The sequence below is a fragment of the Haliotis asinina genome, chromosome 13 (genome assembly GCF_037392515.1).
Source record: "Haliotis asinina isolate JCU_RB_2024 chromosome 13, JCU_Hal_asi_v2, whole genome shotgun sequence".
Taxonomy (NCBI): Eukaryota; Metazoa; Mollusca; class Gastropoda; order Lepetellida; family Haliotidae; genus Haliotis; species Haliotis asinina.
Window position 1 is genome coordinate 54337124 of NC_090292.1, and position 15594 is coordinate 54352717.

The 15594-nt window shown below is 37.9% G+C and overlaps 1 long non-coding RNA gene across 1 annotated transcript in view; it reads left to right on the forward strand.

Annotated features, from left to right (window-relative positions):
- Positions 1-407: 407 nt before the first annotated feature.
- The window catches only part of LOC137259735 (uncharacterized), a 44269-nt gene continuing 29082 nt past the window's right edge, over positions 408-15594 (forward strand). The window contains exon 1 of the long non-coding RNA XR_010954710.1: positions 408-478. This is a non-coding gene — a long non-coding RNA (uncharacterized lncRNA). The remainder of the gene's footprint in view (positions 479-15594) is intronic.

Below are 15594 nucleotides of genomic sequence, written 5' to 3' on the forward strand. Positions count from 1 at the left end.
GTTATGTCTGACCAGGGAGACTCTAACAAGTTGATGTTAATACATGTGATCTAACGATAGTTTTCCATTCTTTAGCATGCTTTGGAAGGGATGGTCGTGGTGTATGCTACATACTTTCACTTATTTATAAACTGCAAAACATGGAAAAAACTTTAAGTGAAAGCAAATACTCTCGTCCATGGGCCACTACGTTTTTCGCCCATGGAAGAAGTGATGTTAAATATTCACTCACTCACTCACTCACTCACTCACTCACTCACTCAAATTTCCACTTTAAATCAGGTTTCACGCACACTGATTTCGCTCTAACATTGCGTGCAGATGGAGCCCTTGTAAAGTTTCGCTAGCTACACAATGACATGAACAGGGTTCTGCTCTACTGAACATAGTTTTCTACGTCTATTCAGATATGCCAGAGTGACACACAACTGAAAGCAGTTGGAAGTCAGTCTTCTGGGAAGGGAGTATTACACTTTAGGTAAGGCTTTGGTTCTTATTACATTCGTTTTTTTGAAGAATAAGAGCATTTTAATTTAAGAACTAACGACATATTTCTCTTTTACTATTTGCCGTCCCAGTGGCTTTTTTTTTAAAGAATGAAGACACTTTTTAAGGGGAGATTCTCTGCGAGGTGTTGGTGAACTGGTTTTCAGACACTCAACAACATAATCGTCTTTAATACCCCAGGGCTACAGCTCACATTAACTGTTCAAGTTGTGTGGATGATTAGTAACTGTAGAAATATACATGTTCATGAAGAAATAATGCTCATAATGATCAATAATGCTTCAGTTACCATTGTATGGTTTATGTGTAATATGTTCTGAATCGATTCAAAAGTTATTCCTTCATATTCGATTATGTAACATTATCAACTTTAGAAATATGAAAATTAATAGTCTCAATTGAGTTAGGTCTAAATTATTAACTTGGTTTATTTGAAATCTATACGAGTATGTGTGTAATACAGTATTGCTATTTTTGTCAACGATTCATCATATAAACTTTTACAAAGAATGAACCAATGCTGAAGTTTAGCAGAAGGTTTTGTAACATTGTCACCGTTCATTCAATCACTTACACCCTGTAACATCACCTCATAACCCACCTTCTCGCAGAGAGAGAGAGACAGACAGAGAGAAAGAGAGAGAGAGCGAGAGACAGAGAGAGAGAGAGAGAAAGAGAGATGTTCTTTATTTCCTCTAGACGATCATCCGAAGATCAAACATATTATATACATGTAACTACAAGAAAAAGGCAAAGTTACAAATATTGAGTAGTTGTATATACAATCATTTTGTCGAGTTGGTTACTTAAAGCTACAATTTACATAAGAACAAGGATTTACATTTCTATACGATTACTGCATACAAGAAACATCCAAAGATGGACATACGTCATTATACATCGGCAGAGATCTGCACTATAGGAGGTGTCGTCTTATTAGGTAGATGTATAAGGAAAACATTATAATAATTGTTTCCCATGTCCCTCAATCAACATTATTATTAAAGACAGTTTCACCTTCAAATAGAAAAGAGAGCATATCAAGTCCTGTGATTCAAAGGCAACATCGGTTTCCACATCAAAAATGTCAATCATAAACGCAAAAGAACTAGTTCTCTCAGTGTGAAGTCGTTCGCAATGCAGGAGTATATGAAAATCATAGTCACATATATATTTGTTACATAGGGTGCATATTTAGATATTTTGCCACATGGTGACATATTAATACATATTTGAAGGGGTTGTAAGTATGCTAATTGCCATAGAATTATAGTTTAACTGGCAGTGCACCCGTGCATAAAGCAGCAAGTCTGTATTAATTGAGGTTTTACATAATCCACCTGTATTCTTCACAGCTATGTACAGATGTAATTACAATTTTTCACCATTCGTACACCCTCTTCAATATATTTTTCTATGTGAACATGTAAGTTATGTTTGTGGAGCACTGATAGTAGATCATCACAGATTGAAATTGCTTGTGTACATGTGGTCATTGCTGCTCAAAATATGTTTTTAGCAAAATTATCACAAGAGAATTATCACTTTGCATAGACGTCCAAGAAATATGAGTTTACATTTGTCGATGTAACCAATCAGCGACCACAATCCCAAATTGGTGATCTTTTATCAAGTGCCTGCCCGATACGAGCAAAATATCGCTGTGTAAGTTCCCGTGCATCTGCTTGTTGATCTCTAATGTTAGGTAATATTTCACAACCATAGAGACTTGTTGTAAGTATCATTCTCAATCAGATTGTCACACATGTGAATGGGAGTTGAGAGTGCTGAAGTCACGCTGACCGTAGGGAGTTTGTGTCTTGCTTTCTGACAATACCTATTGATTCTTGTTTTTGTTGGGAGATTATTGGTTAGGAGAACACCTCCATATATAGTTGATTCGGACTGAGGGATAGGTGCATCACTAAGACGGTACTGAAAGTTAGAATAAGTACCTTTTCTTTTGCTGAAGACAATTATAGTATTTTTACTTGGGTTGTAGTGAGTGAGTGAGTTAAGATTTCAAAGTCACATCGGCAATATTTCAGCCATATCGTGACTAAAACTAGTTCAAAATGTATACGATAGACATATGATATATGAAATCCTGTCGGCGAGAGACAGTAAAACCCTAGATTATCACAGACTGAGTTAAAACTAGCTAACAGATATCTTAAAAGGAGAAAAATTAGTTTGGACAAGACAATGTAAAAATGGGCTATAGGTCGCCATCAGCAGAGGACAGATCACCATGCCGGGGACCATGTGAACTTACAGTGCCTTTGCTACTTGGACCCTAGTTGGATTTACACCAACACCTCAGCTGCTGGTGACTATAGGAAAAACTAGCCGAACATTAAAATAAAAAATATTTAAAAATTAAATTTAAAAAAATTAAAAATTTGGTATCTTTAATTTTTCTTTGAAAGGTTTGGATCTTACATACCCTCTCTCGGGGACAATAATTTCATGATAATTTAACCCCCTTTGAAGGTACAGCCAAAAACAACCAAAGTTACTAATCAAAACTACCTGTCATTATACTTGGGTTATAGGTCAGACGCCATTTGGAAACATACGACGAAACGGTGTCCAATGATTTTCCTTGGCCCTTCCCCATTTGAGAATACCGTAATAATCTCAATTGCTATACTGTTCAACTACGGCTAAGTTGAATGATATTAGGCAGGGTAGGTGGTTTGAAACACTGTTAGGACATGCATCAACGATTTGAACATCACTGATATAGCTTATTTTGACTTAATTCTGCTAATTTACAGCGATTGTTTTTAAAAATCTCGCCCATGGGCGAGAATATTTACTTTCACTCAAATTACACCTTTTCGCATGTTTTGGAGGTTGTAAATAGATGAAAGTATGTTCATAAGTATCATAACACAAATTTGAACTCATTTTGAATTAAGTCCGTTAATTTCGAGCAATTTTAAAAACTCACGCCCATGGGCGAAAAACAGTTTGACCCATGGGCGAGAATATTTCCTGTTACTCCAAATACATCTTTTCCAATGTTTTGGAGGATGTAAATGAATGAAAGTGCCTTTGTGAGTATCATGACCCACAACTCAACTGATTTTGATTTAATTTTGCGAATTCAGGGGGATTTTTTAAAAATATGCGAGAATAATTACTGTTACTCAAAATACATCTTATCCTGTGTTTTGGAGGTTGTAAATGAATGAGAATGTACTTATAAGTACTCATTTTCACTTAATTCTGCTAATTACAAGCATGTGGACGTCCACTGAAAATATATAGGGTTTTTTTTCTATTGTTTTGGGGGTTGTAAATGAGTGAAAGTGTGTTTATCAGTATCATGATAAAAAAATGAAATCAGTCCGGTCTTAATTCGACTAATCTCGCTCGTGGACAAAAGTATTTTCATTTGCCTGTTACCATGGGAGAGAGTTTTCAAAATCGCTCGAAATTAACGGAATTAATTCAAAATTGGTTCAAATTTGTGTTATGATACTTATTAGCATACTTGTATCCATTTACAGCCTGTAAAACATGTGAAAATATGTAATTTGAGTAAAAGTAAATATTCTCACCCATGGGCAATATCTTTTAATCGCTCTAAATTAGCAGAATTAAGTCCACATAAGCTGTATTACGTGTCACGACACTAATAAATATACGTTCACTTATTTTTAAACTGCAAAACATGGGGAAAAAAACATGTATTTTCAGTGAAAGCAAATATGCTCGTCCATTGGCCACTACGTCTTTCACCCATGGGTGAGATTTTTTTAAAGTCGCTGCCAGTTAGCTGAGTCAAGTCACAACGAGCTGAAATTTGTGTCATGATACTTATTAACATGTTTTCATTCATTCACAACCTCCAAAACATTTATTCTGGACGAAATTAAACACTCTTGCCCATTTTGAGTTTTTGAATATTTTTTTTTTTCATTTTGTCATCCTTAGCACATATTCATAACAGCTGCATGTTTATTTTTGCCAAATCCCTTGTGAGAGAGTAGCCACAGTGCGGAGAGTTTCTGGACCTTTGTGAGTCCAGAATTAAATTGTGACGTGTTAAGTGCTGGTTACGACGAATAAATACATACTTAACATAGAGAGCTAGGTGACGATGGGCGGATTCATTATTAGTTGTTAATATACTAGTAAAGGCTGTCAATGATGGTTTCAATAGATAATGTTCTGGGATATAGTTGTAACGTAAATCTTCATAAAACGTACAATCAAGTGTAAAATGAACGTCATCTTCAACTGGGGAATTGCATAAAGGACAAATTCCTTCAGATTTTGGGATGGACAGTTTTCTTTCTCTATTTACCATTAGGTCCAACAAGCCTGTCCTGTATTTGGCAAATATGTTTCTATTAAAGTTAAAAGTTAGTTTAGTTAATACAATTCAGTTTGTATTAGAGTTTTAAATGTTCTATATAATTCATAACGAGAGCTACTTTCTGGAGTGAAATGGGTACTTCTTATAAAGCATATTTACCGATCGATCACGAAATTCTTTCAAAAACATAAATACATCCCCAACACCCTGGCTTATCCATACCAGACCATACACATGAGAAAACAGAACATTTCTTAAATGTGATGCCCAAGATGTTTTACACCTGCAATTTCTAAATATGTGGAAGAGTGTGTATTAAACCGTCCTTTCACTTGTATCAGATAATTTATGACGCATGAATGTATGATCTGAATTGTTGGGTTATGGTATTTTTGCATCAGAATACGAATATCTGATTCATCAGCAGGAAACTGAAAATACACACTATGTATACTTCTGTGTGCATAAAGCATCCTCATGATGTTTTGCATGTATTTGTAAACTTATGGTAATGAAAAAAGGATGAGGTGATATTAATACATCAAAGACCGGTATGAGGAATTTGAACAATTCATATCATTGTGCCATTAGATGTTTTGGTTCAGTTCTGTGTTAGACTTATTCAATACACTGTTTCAGGCGTACTTCTTGGCAAAGAACCCAGATGAGGACTTTATCAATCAGCACCCGTTCGTTTACTGCTGTTTTTAGTACTTAATGCCTCATGATTATTTGCTTCATGGCTGCGCTGTTTGTTTTTCTTAGTTCCTACCTGGCCTGATCCAATTATCTACTCCTTGTTATTCAAGTAACTGTACAAGATGTTTGTCACAGCATTCAATAATTCGAATAACTTGGTTGTTGTCACTGTTAGCTTGAACATGGTGTAAGAACCTACACAGAAACGTTGTTATATGCAGTTAACACGAAGTTGTTATTAATAAATCCTGATACCGCGTATGCAGCTCTTACATTCTTAAGGTAAGTTGTAAAAAAAACTGATGAAAGTCTTGCGCCGTACTTGAGTTGTGAATCGAGGATTAAGTTGTCGTTACACCGGTGATTTTTAAAAAGACCTGCCGACTAACACGTTTCTGTCAGCCGTCATTTTCGGTTATGGACAATATCCCATAGGAAAAAATTCTTTAGACAAAATCCCTTTCAAGAACATGGTACAATATCCCGTTTATATTTGTTCTTACTACCCTTTTTTACCAAGTCCCCGGCCCAGTCAGTTAGTTATCATTCATCATGAGAGAAGCTAGTGAGAGAGGTTGATTGGCATGTTTTCGTAACAAGGCCAGTGGCTGAAATATTAAATTGTATAAACATGTCTGTGATGATGACAGTTTATATCAGTGTTCTAGTGCACCATCGTCATATTATCAGTTACATGCTTTTCAAACAGGAATAAAAAGGATTATGTTAGTCACTCGTGGGTTCGTACAAAATACAGTGTTAAACTGTTTGAAAATATTCCAGTCATTATGACTCATTCATCCACATATAAGCATATATAGTAGAAGGAGTTGTTGTCCATAAATATTATATTTTGAAATGTTGGGGTTTGTACATACAGAACTTGAAACTGACAATCTGAGTTTGCACCCAGTTACGTCCGGTCCAGTCAACCCGGAAAAATGGAGGCAGTTTGTTTGCAACCCACAGACTTAATAACTTGTCATGTGTACAGGAATCGCGCCTGCCTGTCTGTGTAATTGCATAATACGACAGAGACATACCCCATGTGCACGAGCCATAAGTCAATGTATAGTTTGTTTATGGTGTATAGTCTGATAGGTGTTCAGCTGGTCATTGATTGAGGCACCCGTAGCGAGCCACCTCCTCGTGGTGGGTGCTGGGTAACGCTAAGAGCTCGTCAACACCCCCGTAGTGGACCCGGGGGAATATTTGGTCCACCAACCCGTTTGCCGTGGGTTGTGTCGGTGGAGGACGGGAGTCTGGGGTTTGAGGGCACTGGGAGCCTGTAACCGTGCTTCCTTTGCTCAACACACCCCTTCGACCCTTACTTCACCTAGACGGGTGGTGGAATGGGCCCGGTTTAACCAATCGGCTGGTCACACCAAGCCCTGTGCGATGTACGTTGGTTTGCACACATTTCATTTATATAAATTGGTATTTTCTGGACTTGGCTAAAATCGTATTCAACTTCATCACTTGTTTATTGTAAGCAAATACAAAATTACTTGCCTAGAGTTTAATTTGCCAGAAGGCGGTGGCTCATGGGCCAATCTGGTAGAAAATTTTCTTGATCATTCTACTTGAGTATACCCTCCTGGTATCCCTGGTGTCACCTGTCGGAGACCCACAGGTATATGACATCGTCCTTGTTGACACTCCGTGGTGGGTGGGGAGCTAGGAGGATGAATCATGCATGAATACACCATGGCACCCCCACTAAAGAAACGTTCTTATGAATCCGATGATTCGTTTTCTTCGGAGGATGAGACTCCTGAAATTGTTACAAACCCGGATAACTGGCCTCGTTTCCTAGTTATGTCAGCACCAGATGGTGGAGCTCGTAAGCTCAATCCTTTTGCTGTGGCCAAAGGCATCGAAGGTTTAGCAGGTGATGTCAAAGAAATAAAAAAACTAAGATCTGGTTCACTGCTCATTGAATATCGAAAGCTGACCCAATCGCAGATTCTGCAATCATCTAAAGTCTTAGCGAATGTTCCTGTTGTGGTGTCCCCTCACAGGACATTGAATAGCAGTAAAGGTATCGTCCGTGACGTTGGACGTTGCCTGTCAGACATGAACGAACATGAGATTGTGACAGAATTGCACTCACAAGGCGTTACACATGTCCAACGCTTCACTGCCAAAAAGAATAACGAAACCCTCCAAACAAACACATATTTGTTCACCTTTTGTCTGCCTAAACACCCACAATCACTAAAAGCGGGGTACTGCAACTTGAAAGTTGACACATTTATTCCAAATCCTTTGAGGTGTTATACCTGCCAAAAATATGGTCATGGTTCAAAGTCTTGCCACAATCAAGCTGTATGTCACAGATGTGCTGGAAAGTGTGAAGATGGTACCCTTTGTGACAAAACTCCTTCTTGTGTTAACTGTTCTGGCCACCATCCATCTTCCTCCAAAGAGTGTCCTACTTGGAAGCTTCAGTATAACATTTCACAAATAAAGCATCAGCAAAACGTGTCATTTTCAGAGGCAAAAAAACTTGTTCTTTCACAAGAACAATCAGGCTCAACGTACTCTAACGCAGTTGCTGCATCTATTCAGACCTCTAAGCAAAAACCTATTACATATAATTCTGTAGGTTGCCAGACAGACTACACATGGGCAAGGACTTCTGCTCCAACCTTGCTATCTGCTAATGTCCAGTCAAGGTCTTCACAAGTGACCTGTAGTTCACAAACCATTGACTCATCCAAAGACATTCTTAAATCGCAGACATCAACTGACATAGATACATCTCAGAAACGATCAAGTAACCCAGAACCAAATGTTCAGCCAGCCTCAAAACACAAGTCAAAACAAAATAGTGACATTTTCAAAAAGACTCAAAGTGGAAGAACCTCGAAAGGGGCGAATAATCATATCCAAATTTTTAACAAGTTTGGATCTCTTGATGACATGGATGTGTCCGAGCAAAGCCATGGCAGGACTCATAGCTTGTCACCATCACGAAAGGTGAGGGGTAGATCTCCTGTTTATCCTCCGAAGAAGTAATGTCTTCACCTATACTACAGTGGAACTGTAGAGGACTTAAGAACAACTTAAATGATTTACAATTATTAATCCAAGATTATAAACCGTCAGCTCTCTCCATACAAGAAATCTATCTGAAACAGACAGATAATTTTGGCCTACGTCAATTCAATGCGTATCACTATTTTTCTCCGCCTGGTGATAGAGCTACTGGTGGAGCTTCAATCCTGGTGTGACAAAATGTTATCCATAGCCCAGTTGGACTCACAACAAATCTCTAAGCCGTTGCAGTGCGACTTACGTTGCACGTTGCATTCACATTGTGCTCTTTATACATTTCTCCATCTTCAGCTGTTCAACTGAGTGATCTGCAGGCTCTTTATGATGAACTACCTAAAACGTGTTTAATCATGGGCGATTTAAATGGCCACAATCCACTCTGGGGTAGCATAAATACAAACACTAAAGGTAAATTACTGGAGGAATTTATTTCAAACAACGATTTATGCATTTATAACGACGGTTCAAACACGTATCTTCATCCTGGCACAGGAAGTTATTCAGCTCTTGATTTGTCACTTACAGACTCTAACTTATTGAGTGAATTTGAATGGTCTGTCCACGATGACCTCTGTGGAAGTGATCATTTCCCAACATTGCTAAAATCTGTGAATCCATCTGATGTTCCTCCATCGTCACGATGGAATTTTAATAAGGCTAACTGGACTTTATATGAAACTCTCTGTCGTGAGAACCTTACACCTGAACTTTTTCATAATATTCCCGATGCCATAAAATGTTTTTCAGATAAACTAAATAATATAGCTGACGAGTGTATTCCTAAGTCCTCTGCTATTCCTCATATCCGAAAACCATGGTATAACGATGATTGCAAACAGGCTAGAAAGGCAAGGAAGAAAGCTGAGCATTATTTTTGTCGCCATCCTATGGTCCACAACTTAAACAAATGTAAAATTTTAAATGCGAAAGCAAGGCGTACTTTCAAGCAAAGTAGACGCCACTCGTGGCGAAATTATGTATCAAAAATTAATTCGCGTACGCCAATATCAAAAGTATGGAATATGATACAGAAAATCAAAGGTAAGGGTTCTAGATCTAGCATCCACCATCTAAAAGATGGGAACCAGTTACTAACTGATGAAGAAGATATTGCAAATAAACTTGGTGAGACTTTGGCCAAACATTCTTCTTCATCTAATTATGTTCCAGAATTTCAAAAATAACAAAAACAGCAAGAAAAGAAATCAATTAATTTTAATTCAGATAATGGGGAAGACTACAATGAAACCTTTTCGATCCATGAGCTTCATACTGCTCTAGATCAGGCTCACAATACTGCTCCTGGGGCTGAAAGTATACCTTATCAACTCCTGAGGCACTTACCTGAGTCCTGTTTGGAGACACTCTTGCATATTTTTGATGATATTTGGACATCTGGCAACTTTCCTTCATCCTGGCGTGATGCTATAATTGTTCCCATCCCGAAACCTGGACGTGATCATACAGACCCTTCAAATTATAGGCCCATTTCACTAACTAGCTGCGTTTGCAAGACCATGGAACGCATGATCAATAATCGACTTGTTTGGTACTTGGAAACCAATAACCTTATAACAGATATACAATGTGGTTTCCGTAAAAACAGAAGTACTATCGATCATTTAGTGCGTTTAGAATCTTTTGTGAAGAATGCTATGATTAATAAACAACATACAGTGTCGATCGTTTTCGATTTAGAAAAAGCGTACGACACAACATGGAAACAAGGAATTTTAAAAGATTTACATGACTTTGGATTACGAGCCCGTTTGCCGCAATTTGTATCCAACTTTTTAAATGACAGGAAATTTCAGGTCCGAGTGAGTTCTACCCTGTCTGATCATTACCTTCAGGATCAGGGTGTCCCGCAAGGCAGTATTTTGTCTGTCACATTGTTTAGTATCAAGATCAACAGTTTATCAAAGGTTTTAAGCGATTCAATTGATGGATCACTTTTTGTGGATGATTTTAATATTTCTTGTCGTGGTAAGAATATGCATACTATTGAACGACAACTGCAGTTGTGTTTAAACAAAATACATAAATGGTGTCTTGAAAACGGTTTTAAATTTTCTAAATCCAAAACTAATTGTATACATTTCTGCCGTAAATACAAACCGCATAAAGACCCTTCAAGGTTGTAAAGGAGGCCAAGTTCTTAGGTGTTATTTTCGACTCACATTTAACCTTTCTGCCACATATCAAATCCCTTAAAGCTAAATGCCTGAAGGCACTTGATCTGTTAAAAGTGGTTTCCAACACAAAGTGGGGAGGGGACCAAACTACACTCTTGCACTTATACCGATCACTAATCCGTTCAAAACTTGATTATGGCTCCATTGTATATGGTGGAGCTTGCAAAAGCAACCTACAATTATTAGATTCTGTCCACCATCAAGGTCTAAGACTTTTGTCTTGGGTCTTTCAGAACTTCTCCTGTTGACAGTCTCTACGTCGAGGCAGATGAACCATCTCTTACACAACGACGAACAAAGTTAGCATTACAATATATTACAAAACTATACTCGAACGAATCTAACCCTGCACATAACTGTGTCTTCAATCCTCTCTATGAGGATCTGTACAACAAAAAGTGTTCTCTTGTTCCGCCTCTAGGACTCAGAATTAAGCCATTAATATCTGCTGCTGGCATTGACCTGGAATAGATAGCTCCTTCACGACTCCTTTCTTCTCCTCCTTGGCAATTGGTTAGGCCCCAAGTTGACCTAACATTAACTACTTTTAAAAAACAGAAACGAATGAATTACAATATAAACAAGAATATAATCAATTAAAGAATAAATATAGCAATTACAAATCCTTATTTACAGATGGGTCCAAGGATGGTGGTGCGGTGGCATGTGCCGCTGTCATTGCATCCAGAATAATATCTTCTAGATTACCAGATAACAGTTCTATTTTTACAGCTGAAGCTAACGCCATACTAACGGCTCTTAAATATACGGAACATCATTGAAAACGCACCACCCCTAAAATTGTGGATTTCTAAGAGCAGAAGTGAGCAATCTATGTAAATTTTACATATTTGTGTAGACCAATGTTTGATAAAGAAAAGAAGCAAAAAACAATCAAGCAAAACAGTGAAGATTTAATGCAGCTGACAATGAAATAAAGATGGGGTCAAAATGGAAAGTCAGTAGCGTGTATGACCCCCGTTAGCAGCAACACAAGCTGTGCAACGTCTCCTCTTTGAACGGATAAGTCTCTGAATAAAGTCCTGAGGCACTGCATTCCACTCTTGCTGCAAGGCATTGTCGAGTTCCCAAAGGTTGTTGATCTGCGGACGACGTGCGAGGCGTTGGCCGATGTAATCCCACAAGTGTTCGATGGGTGACAAATCTGGTGACAATGCAGGCCAATGAAGTAGAGGAATGTTGTTGTTAGCCAGATACTGTATCGAAACACGTGCAGTGTGGGCTCGTGCATTGTCATGTTGAAATGTGTGCAGATCTTGATGCTGGTGAAAGAGTGAGTGAGTGAGTGAGTTAAGACTTAACGTCACATTGGCAATATTTCAGCCATATCGTGACGAGAACATTTTGATACTGAAATGAAATATGTATACATTATAAAATCCTGTCGTCAAAGGACAGTAAAACCACTAGAGCATCACATTTACAATTAAAACTAGTGTGGAGAGTTAAAACAATTACCACTATTCGGACAATACAACATAAAATACGGGCTGTAGATCGCCAACAACTGAAGGTAGATCACCATACTAGGGACCATGGGGACTTACAGTACTTCTGCTACCTGCATGGACCCCAGATGGATTTACACCATCCCCTCAGCCGTTGGCGATTATACTGAAAGTTAGCCATTATTAAAAACAACAAATATACTACGATTAAAAGTTTGGTCGTACTAAATTTACATAGAATGTTTTGGACTTACGTACCCTCTCAGGAGGACAATAATTTTACAATACTTCAACCCCCCTCGAGGGCACAGTCACTCACAATCTCAGTTATTAATCTAGACTACCAATAATAAAATATTTATCTATTTACAATTCTGATAACAAATCTAATTCTTTTAAGAAGGCAATAATTAAATGAGAGCTGGTATGAGTAAAAAGATCAATCATAGTTCGTGAATTAAAATACTGATCCCTTGTGATGGAATACTCTACACAGTCAAGCAGGATATGCTTGACTGTGATTCTTTCATCACAAGGGATGCAGAACGGAGGATCCTCACCTTTCAAAAGGTATTTATGAGTATATCGTGTATGGCCAATACGACATCGCCCCAAAATGACCTCTTCAAATCTGGACTGACAACCCAAGTGGGTATACCCAATATATGGTTTAATTCCATGTAATTTATTTACACCCACTTGGGTGTCCCACTTCTTCTGCATCAGATCACGGGTATAAGATCTAATGGTAGCTTTGTAATCAGTGTAGGGAATAAGAAGTGGTGTCACAGATTTGTTGAGTGCTGCCTTAGCAGCAAGATCGGCCATTGCGTTACCAGAAATGCCTACGTGACTGGGTAACCAACAAAAGACGATGTCGCATTGGCCAGTAGCAAGATTATTATACAATTCAATAATATCAATTAAAAGTGGATGTTTACAAGATAGGTTTTTAATAGCCTGAAGGCAAGAAAGAGAATCTGAATAAATTATATATTGTTTATGTTTAGTGTGTCTTTGAATATATTTGAGAGCCGATAATATGGCGTTTGCTTCTGCTGTAAAAATAGAACTATTATCTGGTAATCTAGAAGATATTGTTCTGGATCCAATGACAGTGGCACAAGCCACTGCGCCACCATCCTTGGACCCATCTGTAAATAAGGATTTATAATTGCTATATCTATGCTTCAATTGATTAAATTCTTGTTTATATTGTAATTCATTAGTTTCTGATTTTTTAAATGTGGCTAGTGTTAGGTCGACTTGTGGCCTAACTAACTGCCAAGGAGGAGAAGAAAGAAGACGGGAAGGTGCTATATTGTCCAGCTCAATGCCGGCAGCAGAAATAAACGATTTAATTCTGTGGCCTAAAGGCGGAACAAGAGAAGTTTTTCTGTTGTACCGTTCCTCAAAAAGGGGATTAAAGATGCAGTTATAGGCAGGGTTTGACTGATTGGAATGTAGTTTTGTCACGTACTGTAAGGCTAATTTTATACGGCGTTGGTCAAGGGATGGCTCATCAGCCTCGACGAAGAGGCTCTCAATGGGTGACGTTCGAAAGGAGCCAAGACAAAGTCTTAGACCTTGATGATGCACTGAATCTAAAAGTTTAAGGTTACTTTTGCAGGCTCCACCATATACAATTGAGCCATAGTCAAGTTTAGAGCGGACAAGTGATCTATATAAGTGAAGGAGAGTAGTCTGATCCCCTCCCCACTTTGAATTGGATACAACTTTTAACAAATCGAGCGCCTTGAGGCATTTAGCTTTAAGAGATTTAATATGTGGCAGAAATGTTAAATGGGAATCAAAAATTAAGCCCAAGAACTTGGCCTCCTTTACCACCTTGATGGGAGAGCCATTTAAGGTTAGCTCTGGGTCCTTATGAGGTTTATATTTTCTACAGAAGTGTATACAATTAGTTTTGGATTTAGAAAATTTAAATCCGTTTTCAAGACACCAGTTATTTATTTTATTTAAACACAACTGTGATTGCCGTTCAATGGTGCGCATATTTTTACCACGACAAGAGATATTAAAATCATCCACGAATAATGATCCATCAATTGAATCATTTAAAACCTTTGATAGACTGTTGATCTTAATAATAAATAATGTAACAGACAAAATACTGCCTTGAGGGACACCCTGATCCTGATTGTAATGATCAGACAGGGTAGAACCCACTCGGACTTGAAATTGCCTGTCTTGTAAAAACTGTGATATAAAAAGAGGTAAACGACCTCTCAAACCAAAATCATGTAAATCCTTTAAAATGCCATGCTTCCACGTGGTATCATAAGCTTTCTCGAGATCAAAGAAAATTGATACAGCATGTTGTTTATTTACTATAGCATTTTTCACAAAGGATTCTAAACGTACCAAATGATCAATGGTACTGCGATTTTTCCTGAAACCACATTGAATATTTGTAATCAGGTTGTTGGTTTCAAGATACCATGTTAATCTATTATTTACCATTCGCTCCATGGTTTTACATACACAACTCGTTAAGGAGATTGGTCTATAATTAGATGGATCAGTATGATCTCGACCAGGCTTTGGTATTGGGACTACAATGGCATTACGCCAGGAATTTGGAAAATTGCCTGTAGTCCAGATATTATCAAATATATTAAGCAGCGTTTCCAAACATGTTTTGGGCAAATGCTTCAGGAGCTGATAATGGATACCATCAGCCCCTGCAGCTGTATCATGAGCCTGTGCAAGGGCGGTATAGAGCTCATGCAGTGAAAATAATTCATTATAATCTTCACCATTGTCCGAGTTAAAATTGATTGTTTTCTTCTCCTGTTGTTTCTGGTGCTTTTGAAATTCAGGGACATAATTGGATGAAGATGAGTGCCTGGCGAGAGTTTCACCAAGCTTATTGGCAATGTCAGCCTTATCCGTTAATAAATTATCACCATCCTTTAAATGTTGAACGGTAGATTTGGAACCTTTGCCCTTTATTCTTTGTATCATATTCCACACCTTTGAAATAGGTGTGCGTGAATTGATCTTGGAAACATATTTTCTCCAAGACTGACGTTTATTCTGCTTAAATGTGCGTCGAGCCTTGGCATTTAAAATTTTAACTTTATCTAAATTGTGAACAGTAGGGTGTCGGCGAAAATAGTCTTCTGCTTTCTTCCTACTTTTCCTGGCCTGTTTACATTCGTTATCAAACCATGGCTTACGAATGTGTGGATTTACAGAGGACTTAGGAATAGTATCATCAGCAATTTGTTTCAGTGTCTCCGAAAATGACTGGATTGCATCATGAGCGTCCATGAAAAATTCTGGTTTTAAGTTTTTAGTACAACTAGTC